At 48.6% G+C, this 15,893-nt stretch overlaps 1 protein-coding gene across 1 annotated transcript in view; it reads left to right on the top strand.

Moving 5' to 3' along the window:
• Window positions 1-13,601: 13,601 nt before the first annotated feature.
• Window positions 13,602-15,893, top strand: part of RAP1GAP2 (RAP1 GTPase activating protein 2) — a 212,747-nt gene continuing 210,455 nt past the window's right edge. Inside the window, exon 1 of the mRNA XM_043583426.1 lies at window positions 13,602-13,682. The gene's annotated coding sequence lies outside the window, so the exon portion shown is untranslated. The remainder of the gene's footprint in view (window positions 13,683-15,893) is intronic.

The raw sequence follows: 15,893 nt of genomic DNA, 5'->3' as shown, positions 1-15,893 counted from the left end.
CATACACGAGAGAGGCCTCGTCACGGCGATCCCGGTTTCCCTCGCAGAACTCTGAGAACCTGACTCCTCGCGCAGAGCTCCAAAGAAACCCGGCTCTTGGGCACCGGCGGGCTGTGGCCTCGGCCGCTGCGGCGCAGGAGTGCGCAGCTCCAGCCCGAGTCGGCTCCAGGGGCGGGGCCGCGGGGCCGCACGGCCCGGGCTCCAGGCCGGGGCGCGTCTCGCCCGCCCCGCCCGCCGGGACCCGCGCCGCGCCCAGCGCCCCGCGCCCGAGGCGCGCCCTCGGCACTGGCCTGCGGCAGCGGGAGTCGCCTCCGCCCAGCGGCCCGCGGCGGGCAGGGAGCTGGCGGGCGGCCGGGCGGCCGGACGAGGCATGGCGGGCCGCCGGGCGCCGGGGGAGAAGCGCTGGCAGCTGGTGCGCTGGTGAGTGGGCGCCGGGGGCGGAGAGGGGCGCGGGCCTGGTGCGGGCGGGAACCCGCGCGCCCTGCGCCCCGAGGTCCGGCTGGGCGCGGGAAGGAATGGGGCGCCGGCCCAAAGTTTCTTCTCGAGCTGAGGCGGCGGGGCCGGGTTTACGGAGCGGCGCAAGGATTGTCCGCTCGTAAGGATCCCGCGTCCCCGCGCGGGGTCTTTGCGGCTCTCCAGAGAGATGGGCGCTGGGACCGGGGACCCTGACCCTGACGTCAGGCTTTGGAGGGACCCCGCTCTTCCTTCCCCAGGCTCGTAGGCAGGGTTTTCCTCCTTCCCTTTCCCCCACCTCTGCTTTCCGATTTGTGCAAGGGGGGGTCCCCTGCCTGCCTCCATTTCCGCTGCTTTGGTCGGGTCGCGGAATTGGGCCCCAGGGGGCACAACGCACAGCCCTCAGCTCCCCTGTTCAAGGAGATGCCCCTGTCCACCTACACAGGGATCTCTGAGGGGGCGGCATTGGGGTTGGGGGCTTGGAGATGGGGGCGTCGGAGGTGAGGAACGAGATCCCTGTGTAGGTGGGTGGTTGCCCCTACCCTCACCGCAGTCCTGCCTAGGCCTTTGGGTATCAGGTTACCTGACTGCAGGCTGAGCGGGTTAGACGCATCACCGGGAGTCACCCGGGTTGGGCCTGTGTCCGAATGTTGACGGCTGCTGCTTCAGCCAGAGGCCCGACCTCTGCTTAGCGGGCGTTAGAATGCAAGGCAGCCTGCTCAGCCCACCCCTGCTCTGGGGAGGACTCGAGAAACCAAGGAGCGTGTCTGGCCGGGACCCTCCTCACCCCAAATCATCCCACCCGCATCAGGACCAGGGCCATCTCTGAAGTAACGTTCTGACACATGGCACCGGGTGTGTTTTGTAGCAGGAATACAAATAGCAATAATGTCATCAGCAATAACAACCTGGGCGTCCTAAACGCTTCCTGCTGGCTCCAGGACCCAGGTGTTGCAGTGACTCTTCACAGTGATACTCAGAGGAAGGTATTAGCACCCTCATTTCACAGATGAGGAAACTGAAGCTTGGAGAAGGAAAGTGGTTAGTCAAGACCACCCAGCAAACAAGCCCACGAGTCAGGGTTTGTATGCAGTTCTTGCCCAGGGGGTTAACCGCTCCTCTGTTTTGCTTATTTTCTGGATCACCCGTCCCACCCAGCCTGGCCATACATCCAAGTTCACCTTGTCAGAAAATCCTAGCAGGTCCGGACGGGAGGGGGGCATTGGGTTTCCAGCCTGCTCAGGCCACCTCTGCTCGGGGAGGATTCTAAAAATCAAAGTCCAAATAGTCAAGATTATTATTTGGCAGTTTAATTTTCAAATGAAACCCCAATACATAAATCAAAGTAGAGTTAATCTGTTTGAAGAGTTGGTGGAGAGCTGGCAGTTACCCAGTGTCCTCTCCCTGGGAAAGAGGCACCACTCTAGAATTCCAGGGCCTCCCAGATCAGTTTGCTTAGTTTAATTCTTTCCCTGCTTCACCCAGGAGGAAATAGGAAGTTTAAAAGGGGCAGAGATTGGGGGTGCCTGGGTGGCTCAGTCGGTTAAGTGGCCGACTTCGGCTCAGGTCATGATCTCACGGTCCGTGAGTTCAAGACCCGCGTCGGGCTCTGTGCTGACAGCTCAGAGCCTGGAGCCTGTTTCAGATTCTGTGTCCCCCTCTCTCTCTGCCCCTCCCCCGTTCATGCTCTGTCTCTCTCTGTCTCAAAAATAAATAAACGTTAAAAAAAATTAAAAAATAAATAAATAAAAGGGGCAGAGCTTGGATTCCTGCTCTAAATCTCTTTGCTTCTCTGCCTTGGTACTGCTTGGTTGGGTTGGATCTTGGGCTGAACCCGATGATGCATTAATTATTGATTATTGTTAGTGCCCTAGTTAGGTTTTGGGATGCCTTTCACCCCCAGGTAAAAGCTCATTGCCGTGAAAAGTTCCTGAAGATATGACTTGAATGGTCGGGCATCTTGGCAGGGAGCACTCTTAGGGGAAGACACACTCTGATCATCATGGCACGCTCCCAATATGGCCAGCCTTGGCCCCTGGTCCCAGGATTCAGTTAGTTTGCTCCACTCAAATAGGTTTAAGAGAAAAAGGGGATTTATTGGCTCAGAGAACTGAGAAGTCCAGGGACTTTTCACGTTTCAGGCACAACTGCTCTTAGGTGCTCAAATGTCACCAAATAATGCTCTATGCTCTTTGTTCCTCTGCTTTCCTCTGTTTTGCTTTTTTTCCCTTGTGGAGGCAAGTTGGCTATCAGCAGCTGTAGGCAGCTCTCAGGTTAGCAACCCTCATGGAAAAAGCTCTCCTTTCTCAGTAGTTCCAGCCAGAGTCTCAGGATGTCATCTCATTGGCCTGACTTTCCCTGCATGACCATCCCTGAGCCAATCAGCGTCGGCAGGGAGATGGACTGCTCACATTAGCGGGGCTGGGTCGTGTGCCCACTTAGGGCACTGAGGGCTGGGTCAGCTCTACCCCAACCACAGAATTTTGAGTGGTAGGGAGGGTGATGAATGGTTAATTATTGGGCAACAAAAACTCATGCAAACCCACAATAATGTTGAAAAGGCAAACTAGAAACTGGATAGCAATATTTACACAAAACAGGCTAAATGTTAATATGTTAAATATAAGAAGTGCTCTTTTTAATTTATTTATAAATTTAACAAAAAAAAAAAAAAAAAAAAAAAAAAAGAAAAGAAGAGAGGAAGAGAGAGAAAACACCACAGACTGGATGGCTTAAACAATAGACACTTATTTTCTCAGAAGTCCAAGATCAGGGTGCCAGCATGGTGAGGCTCTGGTGAGAGCCCTCTTCCTGGCTCACAGATGGCTGCCTTCTCACTGTGTCCTCAACATGATGAGAGAGCACACAAGCTCTCTGGTGTCTTTTCTTCTAAGGACTTGGATCCTATTGGATCAGGGCCCTACTCAACCTTAGTTCCACAAAATTCCTATCCTTCATATAGTTTATTGGGGGGAAGGGCCTCAATATATGAATTTGAGGCAGGGGTGAGGGGATGGGGATGGGGACACAAACAGTCCATAATGCTTACCTAGAAAAACTTGGGAGTCTAAATAGTGAATGATTCAGACTCAACACCTGGAAGCTGGTGGATGCTGCTCAAGGTCTCACTGGGGGAATAACGTCTGAACATGAGCCAAGGGAGCCAACTTTGGAGCCCAAGTGTGGGACACCACTGCAGAAACAGCAGATAACAGAACAAAGACCTTCCCGCTGCAGTTTACTTGTCCATGGGGCTGTGCAGGACTGGCATTCAACAGTGCCACCTTGTGGTGCAGGGAGGAAGAGCAATAGAGGGCTGCTGTCTACTGTTCTCTCTACATCTGGTATTTCAGAAGCAGAACTAAGTAAGGCTCGGGGTTTTTGGAGCATTCAAAAGCAAGATATGAAACCTTATAATAATAGAGGTTAAGGAGGATTCAAACAAATAATTAGAAAAAAAAGATATACAAACACATTCATATCCTAAGCTATTGGTATAGTCTTGTACCAGTTCCATAGGAAATAAATGCATCTGTAGAGCTGTTGAACAACTTGGTAATAAAATTTTTCCTGCTCTTCAGATTGGTTAATCTTTTCATGTGTTCACGGGACATAAGAGTATAGACACACCTAAATAACCACAGAATATGGGGTGAGACTTTAGTGGTTCTTTAAAAAAATAAGATGCTTCAAATGCTTTTTAAAAATGAAAAGGTGGAATCACCATTTAAGGTCTAACTGTGGTAAATTACCAAGTTCAGGTTTGTGGGAGAATTAGAATCTTTTGAGAATTAGGATATTTAAAAAACCATATCAATAATCTGTTGAAATGTATGCTTTAAAAAAAAATAGTGGCTTGGGGCGCCTGGGTGGCTCAGTCGGTTAAGCGTCTGACTTCGGCTCAGGTCACAATCTCACAGTTCGTGAGTTTGAGCCCCGTGTCAGGCTCTGGGCTGACAGCTCAGAGCCTGGAGCCTGCTTCACATTCTGTGTCTCCCTCTCTCTCTGCCCCTTCCCTGCTCATTCTGTGTCTCTGTCTCAAAAATAAATAAACATTAAAAAAAATTAAAAAAAATAGTGGCTTAAATTGATATTACTGCTCAGTTTTTTTTTAATTTTAAAAATGTTTATTTAGGGGCGCCTGGGTGGCGCAGTCGGTTAAGCGTCCGACTTCAGCCAGGTCACGATCTCGCGGTCCGTGAGTTCAAGCCCCGCATCAGGCTCTGGGCTGATGGCTCAGAGCCTGGAGCCTGTTTCCGATTCTGTGTCTCCCTCTCTCTCTGCCCCTCCCCCGTTCATGCTCTGTCTCTCTCTGTCCCCAAAATAAATAAACGTTGAAAAAAAATTAAAAAAAAATAAAAATGTTTATTTATTTTTGAGAGAGAGACACACAGAGCACAAGCTAGGAGGGGCAGAGAGAGAGGGAGACACAGAATCCGGAGCAGGACCCAGGCTCTGAGCTGTCGGCACAGAGCCTGATGTGGGGCTCAAACTCACAAACCATGAGATCACGACCTGAGCTGAAGTCAGACGCTTAGCCCACTGAGCCACCCAGGCACCCTGTACTGCATATTTGTTAGGCTCACCAAATGCTGGAATATTTGTGACGCCAACCACTGGTGAGGATGAGGAGTAACAGGGAACCTCAAAAATTGCTGGTGGGAATGCAAGATGGGTACTTTGGAAGATGGTTTGGTGGTTTGTTACAAAATTAAGCATAGTCTTTTTTTTTTTTTTTTTGGCCTGAGAATCAACTTTTTATTTTTATTTTTTTCCTTTTCTTTTTTTTAAATTTTATTTTTATTTTTTTTTAAATTTACACCCAAATTAGTAGCATATAGTGCAACAATGATTTCAGGAGTAGATTCCTTAGTGCCCCTTCCCCATTTAGCCCATCCTCCCTCCCACAACCCCTCCAGCAACCCCGTTTGTTCTCCACATTTATGAGTCTCTTCTGTTTTGTCTCCCTCCCTGTTTTAAAATTATTTTTGCTTCCCTTCCCTTATGTTCATCTGTTTTGTCTCTTAAAGTCCTCATATGAGTGAAGTCATATGATTTTGTCTTTTTCTAACTGACTAATTTCACTTAGCATAATATCCTCCAGTTCCATCCACATAGTTGCAAATGGCAAGATTTCATTCTTTTTGATTGCCGAGTAATACTCCACCATGTGTGTATATATATATATATATATACACCACATTTTCTTTATCCATTCATCCATCGATGGACATTTGGGCTCTTTCCATAGTTTGGCTATTGTTGATAGTGCTGCTATAAACATGGGGGTGCATGTGTCCCTTCGAAACAGCACACCTGTATCCCTTGGATAAATGCCTAGTAGTGCAATTGCTGGGTCGTAGGGTAGTTCGATTTTTAGTTTTTTGAGGAACCTCCATACTGTTTTCCAGAGTGGCTGCACCAGCTTGCGTTCCCAAAGCATAGTCTTACCGTATGATCGAACAATCACACTCCTCAGTATTTACCCAGAGGAGCTGAAAACTTATGTCCACACAAATACCTGTACATGGATCTTTATATCATCTTTATTCATAGTTGCTAAAACTTGGCTTCAACCAGGGTGTTCTTCAGTAGGTGAATGGATAAATGAACTGGTACAGCCAGACAATAGAACATCATTCTGCACTAAGGAGATATGAGCCATCAAGCCATGAAAAGACGTGGAGGGACCATACATATAACTAAGGGAAAGCAGCTGCATGCTGTATGATTCCAACTCTGTGACATTCTAAGGCAAAACTAAAGGGACAGTAAAAAGATGAGTGGTTGCCTGCGGTTTTGTGTGTGCAGTGGGGGGGGGGGATGAGTAGGCAGAGCACAGAGGATTTTTAGGGCAGTGAAAATACTCTGCATGATATTATAGTGATCGGTATATAAAAAAATATCCTCATGTTCATTTACCTTTTCAGAATAGCCCTCTTCCATTGGACTTTCCTCCAAACTCTCCATAAAGTACCAAAAATGAAATGAGAATTTGCTTGGGTTTATCAGCACAGGTTGTTAAATATGTATGCTTTTCAGCATTCCCATTATGTCTGAGGGCCTGTGCTGGGCCCTGCCCAGTTTCTGATGGTGGGGCCTTAGATTCAGGGAGGGAGCTAAGCTTTGAGGCTAAGGCTGTGTAAGTCATTGAGAGGTGCTGCCATGCGCACTGGCAATGTTCTTTGTACTGGCTGCAGAGTATTCCACTATAAATTGGACCATAATTTCTCTACCTAGCTTCTGTTGATGACCTTTTATGGCATTTTGAACATTTTGATATTAGACACTTTAAATCTATTCCGTAAAAACATGTGCAGAGGTAATGGTTGCATATACTTTTCAAAGTAAAATTTCAGGGGCACCTGGGTGGCTCCGTGGGTTAAGCATCCAGCTTCAGCTGAGGTGATGATCTCACAGTTCAGGAGTCCAAGCCCCCCATTGGGCTCTGTGCTGACAGCTCAGAGCTTGGAGCCTGCTTCCGATTCTGTCTCCCTCTCTCTCTGCCCCTCCCCCAGTGGTGCTGTGTCTCGCTCTCTCTCTCAAAAGTAAACGGTAAAAAAAAAAAAAAAAATAAAAAAAAGTGAAATTACAGAGTAGAAGCATGTGCACATTATGAAAGATCCTGCCAAGCTGACCTCCAAAGAAACTGCCATTTTATATTATCTGCAGTGATGTGTGAGATCCCACTTTCCGCACAACTTTGCTCACACTGGGAATTAACAGACTTTTAAGTCTTGGCTGGTCTCACCAGTGAAAGAATATTCTCTTTTGTTCTTGTACTTTTCATTGCTTTAAAATTCCTTTTTTTTTCATGTTTATTGGCCTTTTGTGTTTCTACTTTTGTAAACTATTCATTCATTTCCTTGGCCCTTTTTTCCCCTTCTACTGGTTTGCTCATTAAATAATTTTTTTCATGTTGATCTGTAAAAGCTCTTTGTTTATCATGGGAATTAGGGGTTTTTTTGTTTGTTTGTTTTTGGCAAGTTTTATATTTTATTTTTTTATTTAAAAAATTTTTTAACGTTTATTTATTTTTGAGACAGAGAGAGACAGAGCATGAACGGGGGAGGGTCAGAGAGAGGGAGACACAGAATCTGAAGCAGGCTCCAGGCTCTGAGCTGTCAGCACAGAGCCTGACGCGGGGCTTGAACTCATGGACCGCGAGACCATGACCTGAGCCGAAGTTGGCCGCTTAACCGACTGAGCCACCCAGGCACCCCTGCAAGTTTTATATTTTAGCACAATTTTAGATTTACAGAAAAATTGAAAAGAGGTACAGAGAGTTCCCATACACCCTACACTCAGTTTCCCCTGAGCATCTTACATGAGTGTGATACATTGTTACACTAATGAACCAATATTGATAGTATTATGAACTAAAATCCGTAAATTATTCAGATTCCTTAGTTTTCCCTTAATGTCCTTTTTCTGTTCTAGGGCCCCATCTGGACACTGCATTACCTTTACTTGTCATGTCTCCTTAAGCTCCTGTTGGCTGGGACAGTTTCCCAGTCTCTCCTTGTTTTTGATGACCTTGGCAATTTTGGGAAGTACTGATCTTTTTGTAGAACGTCCGTCAATTGGAATTTGGCTGATAGTTTTCTCATGATTAGAGAAAAACCTTCATAATTAGGGGTTGTGAGTTTCTGGGAGAAGGACCACAGGGATGGGGTGCCATTTCATCACATCATATTAAGGGTACATACAATCAACATGATTTGTCACTGTGGACATTGACTTTGGTCACCTGGCTGAGCTAGTGTTTGCTGGGCTTCGCTGCTGGAAGGTTACTGTTTCCCCTCCCCCTTCCCATAGAGTACGCTGGAAGGAAGGTACTATGTGAAGTTCACATTTAAGTAGAGTGGAGTTGTGGTCTGTTCCCTGGAGGGCTGAGTTTTTATGTATATTGTTTGGAATTCTTCTGCATGGAAGATTTGCCTCTTTCCCCCATTTATTTATTTATTTTTTTATTAATCGTTTATGTCAGTGCACTCATGGATGTTTTTTTCATAAGATCTTTATTAAAATAGAATGCACATATCCTACAACTCACCCACTGAATGTGTAAAATTCAATGGTTTTTAGTATTTCACAGAATTGTGCAACCCTCACCATAGTCAATTTTAGAACATTTTCATCTCCCCGGAAAGAAACCCTCCAGCCATTAGCATTTCTCCATCATCTCCATCCCCTTCCAACTCCCGTCTAACCCCTTCTACCCACTCCCAGCCTTAAGCAACACGAATCTAGTTTCTGTTTCTATGGATTTGCTTATTCTGGACATTTCACATAAATGGAATCATACAGTCTGTGGTCTTTTGTGACTGGCTTCTTTCGCTTAGCCTCACGTCGGCAAGGCTCAGATTTCAATAGCTGCCTGACCTACCCGGGTGTTGAACTGAAAAAATAGGCTTAACATGTAAGGTGCCTGACCTCTTTCTCTTTTGGTGATGGGTCACATCCTCTTGAAGGTGTCACCCCACCCCCACCACCTGGGGCCTGTTTCTCCCAGCCACTCTTACCCTTCCTCCTCTCATTCCCTTCCACTTGTCCCTGACTGTGCCCAGGGCTCTTGACTCTTACTCTCCCAGGGATAATCTGAGAAGCTGGTTCTTGCTCAAGTTTGAGCAATGGTTGAAAGTGACTTACAGGGTTGAGCCTCTGCAGTATTTAATCTCCTCCAGGATTCAGTTCAACAGAATTTCAGGTACATGGCAGCTTAATAGGGGATATATGTGGGGATGGGAGTGTTCTGTTTTTGCTTCTATTTAGTCAGTGTGGTCCAATACAGCAAATACGCTAAGTTAACAAATTGGATTCGTTAATAGAGATAATCCGTGTCCGAGCATTCTGTGAAGGAAGCTCCCCAAGGATGTAATGAGTAGATCACTGTTGCTGTTGTGACTTTGGCAGGCTTGGCTTTGGGGAGAGGATGTTACGGGAATTTCAGAGATGATCAGACACAGTCTTTACACTTAGCAGGAGACAGACAGGCACATAAATAATGCAGGTACAGGTGGGCAGAGAGCAGTGTTGTGATCGAGGTTAAGCAGGGCCTCCCTGGAGCCCTGGATCTTGCATTCTGGTTAGAGGACCGGGGACAGATCCTAAGAGGCAGTGTGGTGTGAGGAGTTGAGGCAAGGTGGACAGGTCTGGGTTAGAGATGGAGGGAGGGCAGTTAAAGTCAGAGCACAGCCTGAGCCAAGGCTCTGAGGTAAGAACAGCCAGGACGGGGGCGCCTGTCGGTTAAGCGTCCGACTTTGGCTCAGGTCATGATCTCACAGTTCATGGGTTCGAGCCCCGCGTCGGGCTCTGTGCTGACAGCTCAGAGCCTGGAGCCTGCTTTGGATTCTGTGTCTCCCTCTCTCTCTGCCCCTCCCCTGCTCTCTCTCTCTCTCTCTCTCTCTCTCAAACAAATAAACATTAAAAAAAAAAAAAGAACAGGCAAGACATGTTTGGAGAAGGACAAACAGATGAAGAACGCAGAGGCCCATACATGTAAATGTGGGGGTGGTGGCATGATACAGTAGGAAAGACTGGAAGAGAACAAAGTGGGGGAGAGATTGGGCTCTTGGGTGAACAGTTTGGAAGATACCTGAATGCATTGGGGAGGCACTAACATTTTTGGACAGGGAAAGAGCTAACAAGGTCTGTGTCGGGAAGTGGGGGCTGGTATGGGGGAGGGAGAGACCCTATGTACGTGGAAGGGACTGGTTAGGAGGACACTGGATGCCATGAGCTGACAAGGAAGGCCAGCCTCTGCTGCTTCCTGCATGTGTGACCTTGGGCAACTTCACTTCTCTCCCCTGGCCTCTTCTTCCTCATCTCTAAAATGGGATCAACCCATTCCAAGGTTTTTTTTTTATTTTAAAAATTAATTTATTTCTTTTGAGGGAGGGGGAGAGAGAGAGAGAGAGAGAGAGAGAGAGAGAGAGAGAGAGAGATCCCACATGAACAGGGAAGGGACTGAGAGAGAGGGAGGACAGAATCCCAAGCAGGCTCCATGCTTTCAGTGCAGAGTCTGACACTGGGCTTGATCCCATGAACCTGAGATCATGACCTGAGCCCAGATCAAGTTGGATGCTTAACCCACTGAGCCACCCAGCTGCCCCCATTCCAAGGGGTTCGATGTGAGGCTTAGAGGGTGTGGGTTTGTCTGTCGTACGTAAAGCATGTAAGACCTGTGACTTGGTGACGGCCGATGAGGATAGTGGGGAGGGAAGGCGATAAAGACGATCACGTGACGAGGACTTCCTGAACATTTTTCATTTAATCTTTGCAACAACCCTTTAAAGTGGGTGTTATTGTTACTCCCATTTTACAGACGAGGCATCTGGGACTCGTGGTAGCTGAGTTGGTTTGTATTCCACATAGAGGCTCAGGCAAGTGGTGGATGAGGAGAGAGCTTGGGTGGGGATGGGTCCTGAGTGGGTCTACTTCTCCCTCCGCCTGGGGACCTGTGTGTGCTTGGTGGGGTCAAGGACAGCCCTGTCATGGTCTATCAGCCTGGAAGTGAGGGGATGTCGCCGAGGAGCCCAAGGGTGGGGAAAGGCACAGAAACTTGTCATCGGAATAGGATGGGATTAATCAGGGTGGGCTTCCTGGAGGAACCAAGTTTTGAACAGGTTTTATAAGAGGGGAGTCATCTTGGGGCAGGAAGCGTATCCCAAAGGAAGGTCATGTTCCCAACTGATGTCATGATCTTCCCTCCCAAATCTGTTCTTGTTTAGTGCCAACTGCCTTCGCAAACCCGGAACTGGGAACAACTGTGCTGCCTGTCCCCCACTTCACCCTTGTCCAGCCCGCCACCAGGCCCAGCCAACACTGCCTCCTTAGCTCACTGAAGGGTCCTCCCTCCGTCTCCAACACTGTGTCCCTGTACAAGCCACCACGGCCCCATATGGACCTGACAGCCCTGCCATTTTCCACCCACCAGCCTGGATGATCTTCCCCAAATGCCCAACGGATCGTGTTGAAGAGAATGGAAGGAGACAGATGCTCTGATGTGGGAGGTCCAGGAGCAATATGAGCCCTCTGCTCTCCAGCACCCTGCCTTCTGGGGGCTCCCCTCCCCCAGCGAATAGCCTGTGTCCCATTCACTGGGCAGAATCACAGCAGCTGCACAATTGAGTTGTTTGTTTTTGTTTTTTTTTTTTTAGAGGTGGGGAGAGACAGAGAGAGAGGGAGTGAGTGGCTCCACCCAGTGTGGAGCCAGACCCGGAGCTCGATCCCACAATGGTGAGATCATCACCTGATCAGAAATCAAGAATTGGACCCTTAACTGACTGAGCCACCCAGGTGCCCCATGGTTGTTTTTTCACAGCACTTGGTGTAGTTTGTAGTTTCTCTCTCTCCCTCTCATACACACACACCCCATCTGGAATATGCCATACCTCTTCTGTATGAAAACGTACGTTGTTAAAAGTCACTCTCCCATGCCTGCATTTACCAAGTTCTCCCTCCTCCCCACTGAGGTAACTATTCTTATTAGCTCTTGTGTTTTCAGAGTTTCTACATATAAAGATAAACAAATATGAATTCATATTTTATTCCCTCCCCACTTTTAACATAAATTATACATACTGCTATTTCTTTTTTTTTTTAAGTTTATTTATTAGAGAGAGAGAGAGAGAGAGAGAGAGCAGGGCAGAAAGAGAGGGAGAGAGAGAATCTGAAGCAGGCTCTGCACTCAGCAAGGAGCCAGATGTGGGACTCAAACTCATGAACCGTGAGATCATGACCTGAGCAGAAGATGCTTAACCACCTGAGCCACCCAGGTGCCCCCATACTGCTATTTCCGCACTTGATTTTTTTCTCTTCACCATGTATCTTGGGGCTCACCTCATGATCTCACAGTTTGTGAGTTTGGGCCCTGCATTGGGCTCTGCCTGGACATCTTGGAGCCTGCTTGGTATTCTGTCTGTCTGTCTCTCTCTCTGCCCCTCCCCTCCTTATGTTCTCTCTCTCAAAATAAATACAAAAAAAAAGTTAAAGAAAAGAAAATGTGGCGTCTCTGTGCAGCAAAAGAATTAAAAAATGCAACCTATAGGGCGCCTGGGTGGCTCAGTCGGTTAAGCGTCTGATTTCAGCTCAGGTCATGGTCTTGCGATTCATCAGTTCGAGCCCCGCGTCAGGCTCTCTGCTGACAGCTTGGAGCCTGAAGCCTGCTTCAGATTCTGTGTCTCCCCCTCTCTCTTTCTTCCTCTCCCCCACTCATGCTCTCTCTCTCTCTTTTTATGCTTGAGGGAGAGAGAGAGAGAGAGAGAGAGAGAGAGAGAGAGGCAGAGCGTGAACAGGGGAAGAGCAGAGGGAGACAGAGACACAGAATCTGAAGCAGACTCCAGCCTCTGAGCTGTCAGCGCAGAGCCTGACGTGGGGCTCAAACTCATGAACTGTGAGATCATGGCCTGAGCTGAAGTCGGATGCTTAACCAACTGAGTCACCCACGTGCCCTCCCCACCCAATTTTTTAAATGCAATCTACGGAATGAGAGAAAATATAAAAAGAAAAACAATGTACCTTGAAGATCTTTGCATGATAGTGCACAGCGGATGCCCTCATTTTTAATGACTGCACACTTTTTTTTAAAATTTTTAATTTTTGAGAGACAGAGAGACAGAGTATGAGCAGAGGAGGGGCAGATATATATATATATATATATATATATATATATATATTTACTTATTTATTTTGAGAAAGAGAGAGAGATGGAGAGAGGAGCAGAAACAGGGAGAGACAGAATCCCAAGCAGGCTCCTACTGTCAGCACAGAGCCGGATGGGGGCCTTGATCCCAGGAACTGTGAGATCACGATCCGAGCCAAGATCAAGAGTTGTACGCTTAACTGACTGAGCCACTCGGGCACCCTGAGACAGCTAACTTTTATAAAGCTTTTCCATCTCTTAAGTTGAAGCCCCATAGCTCCTTCCTCTTCAGGGTATTCTAACAGTGGCCTTCTGGAAATAGAGCTTTCTGGCAGATGAACAGGGGGGAGATTTGGGGACAGGTGCCCTTTATCTGTCTGTTTCCAGCAAGCAGAGTCAACTTCCCCGAGAAGCTCTGTGGAGCCCTGCCTGCCCATCTTTTCACTCTCTCCTGTCCTGCCTGCAGGTACGTGCAGGAAGGTCGGTTCCGAATCGAGGAGAGGACACTGACAGCCTTCCAGTGGCTCTACAGCCCTCAGCAGCATCGCATCCTCAGCCGCGCTGACCTTGAGTCTCCCTCCAGGTAAAGGGACCACAGCCCTTACCCTCACTCTGTGGCTGGGTCCAACCCCCCCATCCCCGCCCCCAAAGGTGATACTTAGTGCAGCCAGCCCTACACTGGTCCATAAATCTGCAGTGGGGAACCACTGTCCTCAGTGGTAGAGAAGCCTCCCAGGGTTCTGGAAGGAGTTTGTCAGTCTGGGTGCTTGTTCAGCTTAGGAGGCACTGAGTGATTTCAGGCAGCTCACTGCCTCTGCTTTCTCCTCTGTAAAATGGGTATGATCCTGCATTCCCTGTCTTCTATCAGGAAGATCATGAGTCTCAAGTGAAACGATGTCTGCAGAGATTCCTAAGGCCTGGGGTCAGTGGGTTCCTGAGAGTGGTGGGCAATTTGCTGGGCTGCCTCCCCACCCCGTCTCTGACCTGGGTGGGTGGAACCAGCCCTGCCTCCCTTGTCTCTTCCTTCCCCTTGTCAGGGCATCCAGCCGGGAGCCTGACTCTCGGCCAATAGGGCTTTTCCTGGTCCAGATTCCTGCTCCCAGGCCCCTGCCCACTCTTCACCGCACTGTGGACAGGTGTGACCAGCATTAGCAGTCTCAGCCGAGATCCTGGGTAGCCCTGCTGCAGCCTCACCCCTACCCAAGGCCTCTGGGAGACCCGATCCTGAGCCTTTCTTCCACTTTCCCCCTCAAGACCTCTTTGCGCTAGCTCCTTAATTCGCAGGACCCTCACAGTCAAGGGTGAGCAGGCCTCACCTCCCAGGGGTGGTTTAAGTGAAAGAGGAGTGGAGGTGATGTCTTTGGGGGGGGCCTATCATGGGCTGGCTAACAAGAGAACAGGGGTGATGCTGTACGGCTGCTCTCCAGCCACCCCAGGAATAAGATTTAGTCCACGGAGACTTCGCCTCCCAGATATCTGCCAGGAATCCTATTCAGCTAAGTGCATCTGCTCCTTCTCGTCTCCTCGAGATTTCAGAAGGTTCAGGAAACAGTGAGGTGGCTGGGTACTCTGGATCTGGATCTGATACTCTGTAGGAAGAATTAATTGGATGATGATGTGAGAGTGACAGGAGCCCTGGGAAAGGGGAACTCTTGGTAGTCAGGGAACGGATAGTCAGACAAGTGCCCTGGACACCAGAGGGTGGATTTCAAATAATGTAGAGGAAAGACAGAACGTCCTCTGAGCTTGAGGCAAGACTGTTGGGAAGGGTGCCAAAATGAAATTCTGAGTGTGTAACTGTGAATGTTTGCAGGGAAAAAGAAAGAGGCTGGTGTGGCTGCCCTGGGAGCGTGCTAGTGACACGTGGACATGAAGGGCACATGGTCGGATTCACTTGTAGGCAACACGCAAAACCCTATCACGTGCCATTCGCCATCTGACATGAGATAGCTTCTCCCTCACCTTCTCACCTTTCCTTCAAAGCTCTTGCCGCCATCTGACATGATCTTCTTTGTCTGTTTGTTCCTTGTCCATGACCCCATCCCCCGGAATGTAAGCTTTATGGGGGCAGGGCCTTTTTCGGCTTGTTCTCCACCCTATCCTGACGTCCTGTTTCAATCTTTTTCTTAATGCTTATTTATTTTTGAGAGAGAAAGAGAGACGGAGCATGAGCAGGGAAGGGGCAGAGAGAGAGGGAGACACAGAATCTGAAGCAGGCTCCAGGCTCTGAGCTGTCAGCACAGAGCCCCACGCGGGTCTCGAACCCACAAACCACGAGGTCATGACCTGAGCCGAAGGCGGACGCTTAACTGACTGAGCCACCCAGGCGCCCCCTTGACGTCCTGTTTCAGAGAAGGAGTTCATTAAACAGGCACTGGGGGGATGACAAATGAGCGCTATGCAGCCTCTGAGCCTGCAGGAAGGCTGGGAGAGGCCAGCCCCATGGCAGGTGGGCCAGCTGCACCTGCCCAAGGTAGTAGCAAGGGAGGAGGTGGAGGGTGGGAGCGCCTGCCCATGCAGGTGGTCTGAAGCTGACAGAGCTGCTCCATCTGCTGAGCCAAAGAACAAGAATTCATTTGAGAGACACAGGAGTAGAGCTGAGTCCTGGGAGGAGGGCAACAGTCATAAGACAGGATGAAGCCATTTGAAATAAATTCAGCTTTCATACTTGGGAAGCCTGCACCCCAGGGGCGTTGAAGAGGAGGCTGCCATACTCTGTGATTATACTAATTTTTGTGACAGAATATTAATAGTTAATTTTTTGAGTGCTTATTATGTGTCATGTTGTAAATGC

This window comes from Prionailurus bengalensis, chromosome E1, assembly GCF_016509475.1.
Source record: "Prionailurus bengalensis isolate Pbe53 chromosome E1, Fcat_Pben_1.1_paternal_pri, whole genome shotgun sequence".
Lineage (NCBI taxonomy): Eukaryota > Metazoa > Chordata > Mammalia > Carnivora > Felidae > Prionailurus > Prionailurus bengalensis.
Note: the sequence above shows the minus strand (reverse complement) of the source record. Positions and strands in the feature narration are given on the sequence as shown.